Source organism: Haemaphysalis longicornis, unplaced genomic scaffold, assembly GCF_048455015.1.
Source record: "Haemaphysalis longicornis isolate Haplotype H1 unplaced genomic scaffold, Haemaphysalis longicornis Haplotype H1 scaffold_6, whole genome shotgun sequence".
Taxonomy (NCBI): Eukaryota; Metazoa; Arthropoda; class Arachnida; order Ixodida; family Ixodidae; genus Haemaphysalis; species Haemaphysalis longicornis.
Genome location: NW_027526407.1, coordinates 69,378,970 through 69,393,152, shown reverse-complemented (window position 1 = coordinate 69,393,152; position 14,183 = coordinate 69,378,970). Strand labels below are relative to the sequence as shown.

At 43.3% G+C, this 14,183-nt stretch overlaps 1 long non-coding RNA gene across 1 annotated transcript; it reads left to right on the top strand.

Moving 5' to 3' along the window:
- Positions 1–729: 729 nt before the first annotated feature.
- On the top strand, positions 730–6,294 carry LOC144141626 (uncharacterized). Its single transcript, XR_013316655.1, has 4 exons — positions 730–862; positions 3,257–3,384; positions 3,457–3,548; positions 6,190–6,294. It is a non-coding gene; the product is annotated as an uncharacterized LOC144141626 (long non-coding RNA).
- The last annotated feature ends 7,889 nt before the right edge of the window (positions 6,295–14,183 follow it).

Sequence of the window (14,183 nt, the reverse complement as noted above, 5' to 3'; positions counted from 1 at the left end):
TGAAAAAATAAAAAATTCTAAGACTTGAGAATTCTGCTACATTATAGGTCAGTGAATCTTTACGACAATAAAAACATTACTTTTGACCATTATCAACACGTTTGCATCAAGGGATTCTGAAAAATAGTTAAGTTTTGCAGTAAAAGAATATGTGCAATAGGAATAACGGAAGTACAGAGTTATTATATATTACGTAACGTTTCTTTGAATACTTAGGCGTAATTTTTACAAAAATGATGTTACACAAAGGGCCGAGACTAAAGCACTTAAGTATAAGATGTCGTATGTCAAACAGCTCTAGCAAAAGTTGCTCTAAAATTATTTTGGTGCTTGCTTGCTTTCGGTCCAAAAGTTAGTAACCGCATAAAAACGCAAAAATTGTAAATACATAGCTATACTTGAGTTTTCCTGCTCTGTATTTGCGTCCCTTTATTTCTGGATGACGTCAACTTCACTGAATACGGAGGGCTAATTCCGCTGTTTCAAAAATTGAAGTTCATCCCTTTTGTTCCAGCCACAAAGCATAGACATGGTCATTACAAAAAAAAACGCCTTTTTTGTTCGAGGAGGATTGTCAAGATGTCCTGAGCTGTGTCGTGAGCACTGGCCTTACGGGATCTGCTGTACTTGGTGGAGTTGTCAGCGCACTGGCCTTTGCCATTATGTAGTAGCGGCTGAAAATACCATGTGAACTTCGAAGTGGATGGACTAGGCTTATAAATCCTAACGATGAGTGAGTGACCATACTACCAACATGCTGCCTGTGTGGTTGCCAGCTTTTGGAATTTTAATTGTTCCTGTTGCAAGGGGAGAATCTTCTTCAGGGGTGTTGCCTTACTTCCCCTTGGTAGACCTGCGGCAGGTTGGAACGAAACAAGTGTTTTCTATACTAGAATTTGGCATATCTAACCATGGGTTGAGAAGAGTTAGTCCTTGTGCGCAACGTGTGGCATTTGGGCAAAAATGCCCTACCAGATTTCAATGTGCAATGTCCATAAATATTAGAAGTATAGGTGGCGCACAGCGTTCAAAGGTGGCGCACAGCGTTCAGAAAAACGTCTTCGCAGAGCTCAGTGCTAGCATTGTTGTGATAGTAGTACAGTTTTTCTTGAGTATTCAGGAACAGCTGCTGTTTTTTTTGCTACGACTGTTCTTTTTATACGGATTTTAAGGAAAAGAAACTTAATTCGGATTGCGCTGGGAATGCCAAACAAAGTTAACTCTCAGCATTTAGCCACGGAACCTCGTATGAACGGGTATATTGACATGCCTAATTGTTTAAACTGTTTCCTTTCTTCCGAAAAAAAGAAAAAGATGTTCAGGTAGCCTATAGCACCCTGATTGATGAATATTTGTTTTGTTGCAGAAATAGGAACATTTCAAATTTTCTTGAAACGTCTATGTTCCCTTGAACTACCTGTATGCAGACACTAAACTATTTGTCAAACGCCGTTTCTTGGTGCTTTTTTATGACATTAAGAATGTTTGCTACGCTCTCTTATAAGGTACCCATGCTTCTTGATATTTTTGTTTTAATTTGATCAGTAATTCGGACGCTTGTGCCATCTCCGCATGGTCAGAAAAAGCATGTTAAACGGTTGCAGGAGAAGAAAGAAAAGGTCCTGGCTGGTTTGAGGAATACTGGATAAATTAGAGCTTTGGCGCCACTCTGCAAGCGAAACATTGTTTGGGGAGATAATACGCGTGTTCCTCTGGCTAGGGTCGGAATGAGCATCTGTGCGGTAAAGATTCATGGGTAAGCTAAAATGACGTAATTCCTAAATATTTGTGGGTCTTTGCAGTATTTTCTTATTTTCTTGTTCGAACTCTGTAAAGATGAGTTAAAAAACAAAACAAAAACATAATGAGTGAACCGAGAGAACCGTTTTAAACCTGAAACGTTATGGGTCACAACAATGACAAATGCACAATTTTTCGGATAATATATTGTGAACATTTTTCAGCGCTTTCAAAAAAAAAAAAGCGTACCACAATAACCCCCACCCCCCGCCCCTGCTGCCCATGTTATGTCCTGCGTCGGTTAGCAGGTTGTCAGGTTGTCGCATAGTGATACATCGTGCTATGCTGTATCCTCACGTTTCTGCAGTGAAAAATGCTTACTATTTTTGGGACAGATCTCGGAAATCACCTATCTCATACTGAGGATTTATTGACCGCCACTTAAGTATTCTTGACAGCAGTGGACTTGAAAAAGACTCTTCATTCTTGAAAAAAGTCGTTCCTTGACACTCATTATTTTTGACACTCCTTCTTTTTGAACTCACTCTCTTTAACAAAATAATGAGTTGAAGCGCGTTGAGGGTAAAGTGTTTGTTACTGAATGAATATTCGGAGTCGGCAAAGTAAAGTCTATACATATGCACACTGTCGTAAAAAATTGTTCCGGCTGCGCATAAAAAAAATCTTGGGCTAGATCGAAACCAGTTGGCTGAACTACAACACGAGACAAGGTTGTTTCTGAACTGGATAAGTCATAACGATATGCTCAAAATCATCGGGAGGCTGCTTAAGAATCTCAAGTAGAGGGGCTTTTTGGAAAAAATAAACGTGCAAACATGTGAGTGAGAAGAACTAACTCACTACAAGTGTCTAATTTGGACTGTACATTCATAAAAAAATTGTGCAGGTACTCCCGAGGCTGAAAAGAGCTCAAAGGGTCTTGAGAACAGGTGCTTCCAAAACTAGCGGCAGATGCACAAACAAAACTTATTTTGTAAACTTGCAATAATACATCCGCATATTTGGATAGAAAACTACCAGTGATACAGTGCGAAATATTTAAGGTGTCCAGGAACAAAATAATTCAGAAAAAAATAACAACAGGAACAAAATCCAGGAACAAATAACAAAGCAGCGCGGTGGGGCGTGGAAGGGCGCGCGCTGCTTGCACATGCGCGCTCTCCCCCCGTACTGCTCTTCCTCTACTGCGCGCGCTGCAAATATAGCGGCTAGCGGTCGCTCGTGTTTCAGTCACTGCGTTGCTCCTTCCTTCCTTGGTTGACGCTCGTGCCCACGTTTACTCGTGTCTGCTACTCCAGCATTACGGACGAAGCGATGGAAGCAACACTGCCTTCAATCAGTATTGAGGCCCCAATGCTCTGCATTTACTCGTGTTCCCCTCGCGGGAAGGCGCGGGAATTTCTTTAATTATTTGTTTACACCATGAGATTATACGTCGTAAAATAAGTCGCTATGTTCGCAGTAATTAACACGTTGTCTTTGTATAACCCATCAGTTTTACAACACGAGCCGGTACATTTGGACAATATCAACGACACTGCAGAATGTTTTCTGCAAGGTTGACAACCCGATGTACGAGACGCACAAAGAAGTTTACTTCTTAAGAAATACCACGGACACCGGGTAGGCGCTATCATTTTTCGTGGTGATGTGCGCACTGAATGCCTTTAAGTAACAGCAATTTTTGCCTTTAAGGTTGAACCAGAAACCAAGTGAGCCGCTTAGAGGATCTTTTTACGACTTAAACCCTTGGTTTGGGCCTACCATGATGCAAGTTAGTAATGAAGGTAAATCGACTTTTTTCCCATTTATATTTTGTTGCTTTGTGGGTGTGCTATGCACAGTTTTGGTTGCTCGTGAAAATGTCACACACCATTAAAATTTTCAACTCACATTCTAACTCAACTGATTATATAGCAAGCTGCGTGTTTGTTGCGTTTTGAAAAAAATTAGGATCTAGCTTCTTGTGAGGTATTTATGAGGTACACTGCTTTCATATTTGTGTTGAGTTTATGTGCTGTATTTTTAAACACGCCATCAGGCGGCAATTGACGATTGTCGCAATTCGCTTTTTCTTAGAATCGGGGTGACGGTACACCCATCTTGCCTGAGTAATTTTCGCATCTACAATCGCTTATCTTTTGTAACTCCTGCATATATTGCACCTGAGATAAAGACCTGACGTTAAATATGGTTCTGATGGCCCTCCATCTGCCTCTTTCCTACTTTTTCAACCAATTTCGTGATCGCTTTCTTCAGTGAATATTGTTCACTGCCTTTGATCACTGTGACGTGTTGTTGTTGATAGTGTTGCTCTATCAGTGTTAAAATGTTAGTGATAATGTGACAATGATGATGACAGTAAGGAATATGCTGTTGATGTCGTTGGCAATGTGCTATCATTTGAAATGATTCCATGAATCTGTTCACTGCCTTATATAATAACTGCAAACCAGTTATTACTTCCCTCATCGGTAAAAGCCAGTGCTGCAAGAGGAAATACACTTTCCTTGTGAATAAATTCTCACGCATTCTCTTACTATCTAGACAATGGTTTCCGTACATTTTGCACAGGTTACACGCGCCTCATTGTGGGGCCTTTGTGTTCAAGAAGGCAGCTAAGACCAAAATAAGCAACGAACCACCTTTAGAGTTATCAGAAAAATAATCCTTTGTTTACCGGCTTTGTGGGCTCCTAATGACTTTCTTTTACATACTTTCAGCCCCCATAACCGGATCCGCTTCCTTCCCCATTTTCTTACCGGCCCTTGCTTGGTTGTTAGTTTGCCCCGTTGAGTTTTTACTTTCGGTTTTCTTCTCATTCTAAAGTGAAGCAATGTCGAAGAGGAGAATCAAAATGGCGCGCCAAGCTTTTTTTTGGCGCTACTTCGGTGACATAACATGAAACCCTTCGTCGTACGGGGACACCCGGCATATAAACTTCTCGTGTATATAGAGGTCCCACACTCAGACCAGACATTTAAAACAGGATACAGGCTTAAGGAACCCTAAAAAATGCGCATATTTTCAATAAGAATTAAAAATCCTGGAAAAGCTTTGTGGAATATACCTAATATCGTTGCGGAGTAAATATAAGCGGATATAGAAGAATAGAATAGAAGAGCCTAATATTATGGCAAGATGCGTCGTAGTATTCCAGAGTAGTTTACCTCATGAAAAGGGTTTGCCAACCGTCGTATCAATTCTTTACAGATTTCGTAATGAAAATAGTAGCGCAAAACCGACAAAATTACTTCCTGTGCGCGGTGTGCGTGCGTGTGTGCGTGTCCGTGTGCGTGTGTGTGTGTGTGCGTGTGTGTGTGGGTGTGTGTGTGTGGGTGGGTGTGTGTGTGTGTGTGTGTGTGTGTGTGTGTGTGTGTGTGTGTGTGGGTGTGTGTGGGAATTGTGGGTGTTGCGTTAGAATTCCAACTCGCACATACGTTTCTATTCTATTTGATTCTTTGCAAAAGGCTTTGTAGTTCGAACTCTTTGGTGTGGAAATAGTAATGTTCGAAGTTGAGTAAAGCGAAAATCTGTTGACTCTTGGCGACCCGAAACCATCGAGTAACTGACAACTCCCTCCCCACCCATAAACGCACACCTACCCATACGCACGGCCACACGCGCGCGCTAACACTCTGTCTCTGTATCACACGCACACACATTCACAAACACACAAGCAGACACACGTATGCACAGTTTAATATAATGAAGGTAAGCGTAGCTATTAGGGCGCGGCCCTCTGGCATCCGTTACCTGGGTTTCGCTGCGTTGGCGTTTATGTCCGCGTAACCAAGTGAGCGAGTGCAGTAGCGACGGCAGAAAGAAAACGAAGTGGAGCGTCTGGCGAAGGGGGAAAAAGGAAGGGGTGACATGCGCGGCTATGGCGTCATCTCTCACTGCCTCCCCTGCACTCTTGTTTCATGCATGTCTCGCCGTCAAGGAGCGCGCTCCCTTTCCTGCTTTCCCAGACGCTGTTGCGTTCGCCGCTAATTCAAACCACGTGACATTTGCGCGGGAGGTTCAAACGCGATTTACAACAACACTTTGGAGGGCGCAGGCGACGCTATGCGAGATAACAGTAAAGTAGCGCGCGCCGCCCTGCGTTGAATGATCACGCGATGACTTCCTGACATCCAGCAGATATGGGCCGTATCCGAGAAGGCTGCAGCTCGCGCTGCGCCCAAATTTTTCATTAGGGAGTAATCTTCTGGGCATTTTTCTCATACCCTCATTTTTCAAGGGGTGACGCGTCAGTGCTTTTTTTACGGAGTACTGTCACTGATCGGGGTGTTTAGGTGGTCCAGGTCCATTCAGTGGCACTGCTTCCAGGCGGTGAGAAAGTAGAGTCGAGGAAATTATTCTTGGTGTGTTGTGGGCATTTGGTCTGGAGCTAACAAAATAACTTTATTATGTTTTCTTTTACAGTAAAAAGTGACTATACGGAGCAATTGGTGTACAGAGATAAGAGGAACATGTGTGGGGTTTTTCTGACGCTTCAAATCACCCCAATAGATGATCAACATTTCCGAAGTAAGAGCAATTTTTAAAGTCTCTTTAGTTAGAAAGTATAAAAGCACCTCTAGGCATAAATGTTACTACATGAACTCTTTTGCACCCATAGAGAACTCGGCGGTGGTCATCTTTTAGCTGGAAATGTATTTCTTGACAATTACACAGTGTAGCGTAACAGGTTTCCCTTACTGGATTGTGTAAGCTTCGCTTTCATCGTAAAACCGGGACTATAAATTATGGCTGTGCAGTGCTGGAAGACCTCGTAAGCGATATCTGTAGTTTGAATATCCGTGGATCAATACTTTACGCTGGGTATTTGTCATTCCAACACTCTGGCCAACTCTATGTCGTCGTCGTCTCCTGTCGTGGTATTCTCATGTGACCACGGTACTAAAACACCGGGACACTGGTTTTTCAACTCCTGGCGGTAGAGTGTAGCACGTACTAAAAGAACACACCCGGACACTCGTTTTCGAAGGCCTCGCGCTAGAACGTTTCATATCCATGGGCAAAAGCGCGTACTAAAGAACACACCGGGACACTCCTTTTTCGTTTGCGCTTGCTTGCTTCTGTTTCGCTGCATACTCACTCTAACTTAAAATTTTGCATTTCTAAGTTCCTAATTTTAGATTGGCCTTCGAATTGGACTTCGAATTCGTCTCGAAATTGGGATGTCGCATATCAGTGCGCCCTCCCAATGTTATTCACAGCATGTTTACAAAAAGTATTCAGAAGGTTGAATTGGGAACAGGTTGGAGTAAGGGTTAATGGAGAATACCTCACTAACCTAAGATTTGCTGATGACTTTGCCTTGCTAAGTAACTCGGGGGACGAATTGCCAAGCATGCTTTCCGCACTGGGCGAACAGAGTAGAACCGTGGGCCTGAAAATTATTATGCAGAAAACTAAAGTAATGATCAATAACCTCGGGACAGCACAGCGGTAGCGGTTTGAGGTAGGTGGCGAGGCAGTGGAAGTGGTAAGCGAATATATCCACTTAGGCTAAGCTATGACCCCAGATCCCAACCATGAGGCAGCGATAATTAGAAGGATCAGAATGGGGTGGGGTGCATATGGCAGACATTATCAGATAATGAATAACAGCCTACCATTGTCGCTGAAGAAGAAAGTGTATGACAGCTGCATCTTATGGTACTGACCTACGGGGCAGAAACTTGGAGGCTCACTAAGAGGGTTCAACTTAAATTGATGACGACTCAGCAGGCAATGGAGCGGAAAATGACAGGTGTAACATTAAGGGACAAAAAGAGAGCGGAGTGAGTCAGGGAACAAACGCGTGTTAAGGACATATTAGTAGAAATTAAGAAGAAGAAATGGACGTGGGCAGGGCATGTAATGCGAAGGCGAGATAACCGTTGGTCATTAAGGGTAACAGAGTGGATCCCTAGAGAAGACAAGCGTTGCAGGGGGCGGCAGAAAGTTAGATGGGCAGAGGAGATTAAGAAGTTTGGGGGGATAAATTCGTCACACTTGGCACAGGATCGGGGTGAGTGCAGAATAATGGGAGAGGCCTTTGCCCTGCAGTGGGTGTAGATAGCCTGGGGATGAATATGATGATATCAGTGCGCGCCAAGTACAATCGTTGAATTCACTTTTACTCTGCATGCTTCGCTCCTCCTCAGGTTTCACGTTAGTGGAGATGGCCCAGTTTTGTCAAACCTTTCTTCACTACTAACCGCACACGCATTGCTGAAAGATGCATGTGAGGCGCTATATAAGCGCTATATGAGCACTCTGATAACACCCTGGGCGTATTAAAAAGCCCTCCGTAATACGCGTTGCAATCCAACAGAGATCTATACAGCGAGCCGCTTTAAAGTCGGCTTCAGTAGTATACACAATTTTTTGTCAATTTCGTCCCTGTGTCATATTAATGGTCTTGTTCTACTTTCCTCTGTCTCAGTGGCCAGTCTGTTACCTTGAAATGTTAGCGGTTTTTATTTTTTTGCAAATTTTGACCGGCCCAAGTTCATCTCTTTGTCTTTATTGGAGTTATGAGGTCCTTTATTGGAGGTTTCTCTTGATCTAAGAAGCCCGTTTTCTGCCCGTAAGCGTTAGGCCTATCATCCTTTGTCGCGTGTCATGTTAGCTTTTCTAATTTTTCTTTCCAGGTGTACAGTAACACGTGACGTTTCAGCCCCAGAACTCATCACCTGCACTAGGCATTTGCTGTGCGCTATTTTTTTTACAGTGTTCATTATTCATGTTCACTCTTCATTATTAGAGATCTCGGACAGAGTGCACCTTAGTCTATACTGATTATTGAGAGGATTTATCTCTCAAGGTTGGCACGAGCACCGGCAACGTGTATACCAGGGTTAGTCAACTTCCTCGAGGATTTTATAACATACGCTGAAAACGATGCTTTTTAGAGGGAAGGTTGTTCGACGTTACAATTTTCAAAGTCATTTATCGCGTAGCAATGACCTTCAAGGGATTTTCCAGCACTGCAGATAAACGTTTTCCCTCTTTCCTTCGCGTCTGGAAGCACTGCGAAAGCTACAATTATCGCCAACCCTGAGCGGCAGCGCGTGATTTGCTCGTCGCAGCCGATGGTGCTTCCGTTTCTGCTTTGCTTTTGTGGCATTCTTTAAAAATGGCTACCGAATGTGAATATTGCTGAAAAAAAAAGAAAGCCACGCAATAGCCGCTACACCTTTCTAATGACGTACTTTGAACCCTCGAACAACGCCTTGACAGAGAAACAGAGCATTTTTTTAGAAGACTTCTAAGTGAACTGATGCGCATATAGGAGTAATTATTTAAATTAAATATAGTTCATTTTTACTCTTCATGTTAGGCCGACTGAATGTACATTTCTTCTCTTACTACAAGGTTATTTATCTATGAAAATTCAACTAGAGTATCACCTCAGGTATTTTGATCCGCACTGAACGTTTCCCACTACATTAGTGCCTATAGTTGCTACCCATATACCCGTGCCTCAAATTCTCCCAGCGCCATCGTGTGCTGTGCTATGTAAATTCTAATTGCGGAATAAATATCCTCGTACAAACTGTCCATGGTCTTAACCTCTAAGCTACTGATTTGTTCTTACGCCTGGACTACATCCAGTACATGTTGTTTACTTTAATCAGAAGTGTTGCAAGTTTTTCAAATACTGAAAAATCTCTTCAAATTATCTGCTGTCTCTCTTTGCACCAAGAACAGAATCCCACACTTTCTCTTTTCTTGATGTTCTCGACACCACAGAACGTTCCCGTGGTACAACTCTTTGAAGACTTTTTCTGCTCTTTCAACCTGAGAGATTCACGCCTAAGAGATCGTTTAACTCCTCCCCATTGCTTTTCGCAATAAACACGTTTACTCTCTCTCTCTCTCTCTCTCTTAACTGTACACATATGCTGCTCTCGCCAGACAAGCATTTCCGCTGGCTGTTAAACATAGTAAAACATACCAGCATGCGTCACTATTGTGGGGGCGCACCGTATATTTATTGCTGCTTCAGGCAGAACCATCAGGGGGAGGGTATTAGACGAAAATTCTGTAACTTCACATAGCTGAGCTTTCCGTGCGTCTCGAATTGTGAGCGGCAGAAGTTACTGTGTGATAAAGAATGTCGAGCCATTGCCATTGTGTGGACAAAAATTAGGGCGTTTGCTTTGTAGAAAACCCAAGATATTACCTGCGTTGTGCTGCTGAGCACGAGGTCACGGGTTCAATTCCCGGCCGCGGCGGCTGCTTTTCTGATGGAGGCGAAAAGCAAAAAGACCCGTGTGTACGAGATTTCGGCGCACGTTAAAGGTTCCCCGGTGGTCAAAATTAATCCGGAGCCCTCCACTACGGCGCCCCTCATCGCCAGCGTTGCGTCGGCGCGTGAAACCCTACAATCAATCATCAAGATATTACCAGAGTACCTAATAGACTTTATGCGATCTTTTGTATTGTTACTATTAACTTGGCCTCAGTTTTTGTAAGTTCCATTTTGTGTAGCTTTACCTTCAACAGATGACTTAAATTTCTTTATCAGTCTCATTTGTTTCGTTACGCAAACTCCAATGTGCTTTTTGAAGAGCAGTTTGTATATTATCATCAGTAAACTTTCCAATGTTAGCTTTTGCGACAACAGCCTGCTAAATGCGGGAAGGTTCCTGCTGTCCATCTGCTCTTCTTTTAATTTCCCAGTGGTGTTGTAGGGTGGAATCAGTGGGCGCGGAAATTCCCATGTTTTCTATGTTGACGGGGCTGTTTGTTAATTCCCGAAGTTTTGCGTTATCCTCAAGATCTTTTCAGCATGTCTTATTCCCTCATCTGTTTAGTTAAGTGCAAATGGCCTAAAAGAAAGTAACTTAATAAAAAAATACGCGAATATCCATGCCAAATTTTGCAGCAAATGCTATACATAAGAAAGTTTCGACAGTGAATAATAATCACGCGCTTTTAGGTTGCACATAACAGGGCTAATTATTGGTATGGACTGACGCACTGTCTGTTAAAGTCCATTGCGGTTCACAATAATTTATTGCAGGGTTTAACGCGCCGACGTAACGCAGGCGATGAGGCGCGCCGTAGTGGAGGGCTCCGGATTAATTTTAACCACCTGGGGATCTTTAAACTTGCGCCGAAATCTTGTACACACGGGCGTTTTTTGCTTTTCGCCTCCATCAGAAAAGCGGCTGCCGCTGCCGGGAATCGAACCCGCGACCTCATGCTTAGAAGCGCAACGCCTTAGCCACTGAGCTACAGCAGTGGGTACGGTTCATAATAAGCTAATTAGGAGGCACCACATCCAGTAACGTATGCGCATGGGTCACCTAGATTAAAGGCACCAGATTATGGACGGCCTTTTGATTCTGCCGTCATATGCACTGTAGTATTTCTTCAGTGGCATTTGGGCTTCTCTCGATGGCCACTTAGCATTTAATTATGAAATATTCATTGCCTGCGTCATCAGTGGATGTCTCACAATTGATAGTGACAATGGTGCTTTAAAACCGCACGCCTTGAAGATGCTTTTGCCGTCTTCTCAACAGTAAGCTACCACGGACACTTACTCAAGGAAAAAGATTGCATTATCCCTAAGGTTATGGCCGCGTTATTAGCTTTTTCAGCGAAACGAAAAAGGTGTGCCATGATCATTCTTCCCAAAGCCGCACAACAGAAGAGAAGAGTTTGTTTTCTGTGCCCTGTTTATATTTAGCGTAAGGTTGATGCATTCATAGATTAGGGTAAAGCAGGAAAAGATTCTGTACTCATGTTTTGCTTTTGGTATTCTTCCTCAATTGTGGTGTATACGTGTATTGTTTTTTTTCTTGCAGGAAATGATTCTGTACTCGTACCAAAGATTCGCGTTTTCTTCTCCCCACGACCACTCTGTATCCTGGTAGAGTATTCGAGATCGCACTGTACCGTCGTCAAAACTGTTAACAACAACAAAGAAGCAGGTACCAGTCAACGCACAGAGTGGAAGCTTATGATAGCCACCGGCACATCTTTTGCGGCTGATACTCGGTGCTGACGAGGCTGATCTTCACTCGGCTGCTCTAGCACATGCGGAGAACCTCTGGGGCTAGACAAGCGCTATCGTAAGCTGCCACTTTCTGCATAGGCTCACACCTCATTCTTTATTGTAGGTAACATTTTTCAGGAGTGTCCGTTTCTCGACAATATCAGGGCTTGAAGGAATTATCGTCCGCCAAAACGCTGCGTCATTTTACTGGCCGACTTTATAAGGACATCAGCCAATTGTCCTGTTTCCTCGCCTCCTTTTTGTGTGTTTCGGAGCGAAATTATACTTTCAGAAACGTGGCTTAGCTTTAGAGGCTCACATGAACGATTGTAAAAACAAAGAAAACTAACGAAAGTAGCCTTTTTGTTCCAGTTAGCTCTCCCGTTGTGGCACTCTTCAGTCATAGTCGTCCGAGGGGCAAGGGTAGAGCCATTCACTATGCATTTCGTCGTAGACTAACAGCGAACATTTTGGTTAGGTTTCCTATCCTCTTTCTTCATAATCAAAAATGCCATAATTTCTATTTTTTTTTTCGTTTCAGACACCTACTACAGCTACTATTCATGCGAGCTCCGCGTGAAAGGTACAATATGCGGTCCTAAGAACACCACAACTGCCTGCGACGCAGCGTTTCAAGATCTTTGTGGACGCAATAACAACACGTATACAGCCTACAACAGCTCCTGTTTAATTAAAAAAAGCTAGAAAGTCATCAGATTTGATCTATCATGGAATTAAACGGGGAGTGATTCCGGTGTACAAAATGAATGTGAATAAACCTAGTAAATTTATGCAAGTTGAGTATTCTTGTACACAATAAAATTTTACACTGGCACCCACTAAACTGTCAAAAACGCGCTAAGATTGCAAGTATATGTCGTGTTCTGCCAAGATAGCGCATGCGCGAGGCTCGGTCCAGATGCTGACCGATGAACCCGGCCGGAAGCACGTTTATTTCAAAGGTTGTGAACGCGATGCCGCATGGCGCTGCAGCAGATTTCATAGGCCGATGAAAACGTAACAGTTTTGTCAATGCCCTATGAGCATAAACCTTGGAACTGTTAGAAGAGGTCAGGGGAATAAGGCCAACCAGAACACTTACAAACGACTGGCCAAATGCCTATTTTGTTCCTTGCGCTCCTATCACCCCAATGTAATAAATAAGTATGGATTAGAGGTGAAGAAGTGCTTTTATGGTGTTTTTATAGTACCTAGAAGTCTGTTTTGGAGTTCGTGCCCAAATTCCTGTGTATGTCTATAAATGCGTAATACAACAGTCTGCGCCTATATGAACACTATTTAGCCTGACGTTTTGCTTTCGAGGCAAGTTTGAGACCGTTATTCATTCAGTATTCATGGTTATAATCTCTATGAGGTTCTAGTTTAACCAAATACCGGCAAACAATCCCTAGCAGCAGTGAAGTTGGAGCCGCGCCGGCCAGAATACGCCGCCGTGCTGACAAGGCGCTAGCAGTTGGGGAACGCAAAACGGTGAAGCCGTGGAGAGCCGACAGGAGAAAGGAGTGAAGAGTAAAATAAAGAAAAATGTCATGTACCAGTGTACACCAGATTTCATTTCATTTCAGTGTACATGGCTTTCATTTTTGTGATTTACTTATTATGGTGTTCACCACCAGGCCAGAAATCGGCTCTACGCGATTCGACCTGGCCAATAGTCGTGCTTTTTAACAGCCTATCTGTTTAGGCGTGAGCTTAATCCGATGGCGTCCCCCAAGAAATACCGACACAAAATTGAACTAGAACTGCCACTAGCGTTCCGACTAGACAGAGAAAATTAAGCGCTTTTAAGTTACGTCCCAATAGAACTGATAAAGGTATATTGGCCCTGCTTGTAGAAAAAAAAAGTCTGACGATTACAATACTCCGTAATACGAAATGTTAGCGCAGCGAGAAGTGCAGGATTCTCGGTCACATCGTATAGCTGCTGCGTCTCTGAAAGCGATCGCGTGATCAGCGAACGCCCAACGGCGTTATCTCCTAGCGTTACCTCCGAGCGCGTCGCCGCCACCGAGCTATGCTGTTGTAAATCATGCTTGCGCCTCCCGTGGAAATGTCAGGTGGTTTGGATGAGCCACGGAACAAAGAGGATGACAAAGGACCGATGCACGCGCAGCAGGCAGCGCGTGCAGGCAGCGCGTGCTGGACACTACCTGAGGATTAAAATGTTGGATGTTCACCAATCTGTGGTTAGTTATATGCATATTTATTTTAGAGGACAGTAATTACATTGTAACTCACCCTCATTGAGTCAAGTTGCCCACATCGGACATGCCATTACATCGTATGACCAAACTAGGGAAAGCAAAAAAGAAGTTTTGAGTTGCATTTCTTCTAAAAATGCTTTTATTTTGACCGGAAAACCTACGAGTATTAGCAAGGCATGGATTCGCCAGAA